The 3,426-nt window shown below is 36.5% G+C and overlaps 1 non-coding gene across 1 annotated transcript; it reads right to left on the bottom strand.

The window, feature by feature from the left end:
* Positions 1-398: 398 nt before the first annotated feature.
* On the bottom strand, positions 399-527 carry LOC127196725 (small nucleolar RNA SNORA17). The gene has a single exon (XR_007831502.1). It is a non-coding gene; the product is annotated as a small nucleolar RNA SNORA17 (small nucleolar RNA).
* Between the last annotated feature and the right edge of the window lie 2,899 nt (positions 528-3,426).

The following is a 3,426-nucleotide window of genomic DNA, read 5'->3' as shown; positions in this document are numbered from 1 at the left end:
GGCCCAGGGTCTCTGAGTGTCTGGGGTCATTTTAGGAGTGGTTTCAGGAGTGCTATGATCCGCGTTATGGTGCCAAGCAGGAGTCATCTCAGGCATGGTCTTCGCTGTCCCCCAGGCCTGTGTTTTGCCCAACACCAGTTGTCTGCCAGGCAGCAGATTGTCTCAGGCTAGCTCCCTGTCCAGGCCTCATGGCGCTGGGCTGGTGGTCATCTCAAGCTCGCTCTTCACACAGCCCACCTGAGTGGCCCCATGTAAGGGTAGTCTGTATGGTACTCACACCCATCCAGGGCCCTCAGTTCCAAGTTGTTCTAGTCTTCAGCTTGCTCCTTGTGCCGGGAGTCCATCTGGGCCTACCCAGCACAGGACTGGTGGTCATCTCAGGCTTGCCTTTCTCAGGGAATGTTAGGCTACTCATCATTCAGATGTCCACAGGTCAGAACACTGACAGACACAGACTTAGCTTCTCTCCTCTCTGCCACCTGATGATGCAATGTGACACAGCAGCCACACATGTAAGAATGAGCAAGAATGTTTAGGTTGTTAGCCAAAGACTTCTGTTTACAGAAGCTCATTATCAATATCACATAAACTTAAAAGACGTTGTTAGGCAAAAATATAGTTCTGTTTTACTTTGATATGTCTCAATTCTTTTTTTTTTTTCACTTTTTTTTCTTTTGTAAAAATAACAAAGTAGAAAAGAAAAATTTCTAGAAATAAATATCTGAGAGTGGGGACAATTCTTCGCCACCATAAGACATGACATCATACCTGGTGAAGCTGTTGAGTGACCACTGTCATATGCTATGAGTTTCTTTGAAACTGTCACATCTTTCATAGTTTTCTTTTTTAGTGGTTTTGGTTTTAAGGAGAAAATGTCCTCTTAGTGTTTTGAGTGTTGTGACTTCCTAGTTTCCTGGGTTTTATTTCTTTGTTTTCATTTAAATCCTTTTCTGATTTCATAGGCTTGACTCTATTTGCTCACAGGCAAGGAAAATAGATTGCTCTATTATCTCTTGCTTGGAGGTTGAATTTCTCTCTTAAATATCACAGACATCACAGACCCAGTAAAACACCACATTTTATCCATCTCATAAACTGTAGTTTAAAACTGGTTTTATCAGTAAATAAAGTTCAAGTAAGTGTTAGCTGTTTTAATTATCTGTATTTCTTAGATTTTTTTTTTCTTTTTCTTTTTGGCTCACTTAGGTTTTGAACAAACTTTGTCAGAAGCAATTATCAGAATGGATTTCTTCAATCTAGAAAATAGCATACTAACCAGAATTCAATGGAAAACTAATATAATAAATGACTTAAACATATTTTAATTTTTTCAATGTTGATCATTTTCTTTAACTGAATTCATTATTGCTTTGAGGTGTAGTACAATTACATTTCTTAGATCTTTTAGGCAGGTGGATTTTCTACAGTTCAGAGTACAGAAATAGATTTCCCTATCCATTAGTCATGGCACTTAACAAACATTTAAAGGCAATAATTAAGTGAAAATAACCAGTTACCTCTCTGCATTAGATCTAGAAACCGCATACCATGTTCGCCAGATAAAGAATAAGAAGCTGGAGCCCAGCTGTGGGTTTCTTTTCTACTAGATAGCATTCACAGTGTCAGAATTTGCTATGTACGATGCTGGAAGGGATTAGGCATCAGTAGCCTTGTCCAGCTGTAAACCCTGAAAACGGTAGTGCTAACCTACTAGGCAAGATGAGCCACTAAGCAATAATGGTATGGACTGCTACAAGGAGACCAACTCTCCTTGCCTTGGGTTTGCTCCACAGGAAGAAATATATATTCAGTAGCATGAGCACAGTACAAAACATTGGTTGGGAGGTCATAGGTCCTGAGGGTAGGGTGGCATTAGTGATATTTAGCTGAGCTAACTTGGCACCAACTTTCAGCATAACTATATCTATATTTATACTTATAGGCTACTCTCATTCTTAATAACAGAAGCAGTAGGCAGTGGTGATTGCGTACACTCATGGCTACTCAAGACGCTTATTGTAAATGGTAGCTGAATGATCAGTTCTAAACAGGACATTTCTAACACCCTCTGTGAAACTCAGGGAACACCGAGAGTAGACACAGAAAGAATTTAGGAACTGGAAGATAGGGACAAGAGTTGCAATATACTATCATCAGGGCATGACAGCCATCACCAACAAGACCTCACAAGTAGTTATGGTAAGCTGCATTGTTCCTGCATAAGACTGGGCCTGACTATAGCCAATTGTGAATGAAGGAGAGATTTCTAAGTCCCTACGCCCCCAATAAACTATTGGCAACTGATGATAGATTCTATAGTGAGATAATTATTGTCATTGATTGTATAACAAAGGTAGGTCCTCCAGGATCCAATGGGAGATTTCTACACCTGTGACCACACATACAGTTCTGTTTAAAACCAGTGGATCACAAAACAAGACAAAAAAGCATGAATGTGGAAGGGGACCTGAATAATATATATATACATATATATGTATATATATGTATATATGTGTGTGTATATACACATATATAGTGTGTAAATATATATAGTGAAAATTATATATTAATATGTTATATATAACTATATAGAATATATATATGAAATTATCAAAGAACAAATTGAATCAGTCAAATAAAACCTAGAATTCCAATATCAAAATCATTAAAAATGAGCTGAAAGTAATTTATATACTTAAATGTTAGCATAGAACTGTAAAGCCTGTAAGAGAGAACATGTGTGAAGCTTGGTTAGGACATGAATCTTCAACAGCTTTGGGATGCTCCCTGTGTCAAGTTTGTGTATATCAGTAACTCTGGAATTAAACCACCCAGATTTCCAGACTTGTCCTTACAGAGTGGCTGTATTTTTCCATTGTGTAGTTCCTGGCAATCTTTCAAAGACTATTTGCAGATGCATGTCCTTTCTCTGTACCACTGCAAGTGTGTGTCTGCTTTTGCACTAATACTATACTGCCTAAATTGCTGTTTTAAATACAGGTTTGAAATATAATGTGATCTCATAGGCATGGAACCTCTGGTTTTATTATTTTTTCTCGCATTGGTTATTTGAAATAATTTATGGTTTCATATGATATTAAAAGTGTTTTCATGTTTGTAAAAATTATTATTTGTATTTTGATGTAGAGTGCATTGACTCTGTAGTTAGCTTTTGGTACTACAAATATTTTGATCATATTAATTTTTCCATGTCATGGACATTATTATATTTTTTCATTTATTTGTTTATCATTGGACTTATTTCTCTGATATTTTTATAGTTACTGAATGCACAAGTCTTCAACTCCTTTGCTTTATTGGTTTAAACATTTTAATAAGTTTGTATGTTTATGTAAATATTTGTTTTATTCCTAAATGTTATTTATGCTATCATTTTCTTAATTTTCTTTTCATATGCTTTCTTAT

The sequence above is a fragment of the Acomys russatus genome, chromosome 12 (assembly GCF_903995435.1).
Source record: "Acomys russatus chromosome 12, mAcoRus1.1, whole genome shotgun sequence".
NCBI lineage: Eukaryota > Metazoa > Chordata > Mammalia > Rodentia > Muridae > Acomys > Acomys russatus.
This window is presented reverse-complemented; position numbering and strand designations above follow the sequence as displayed.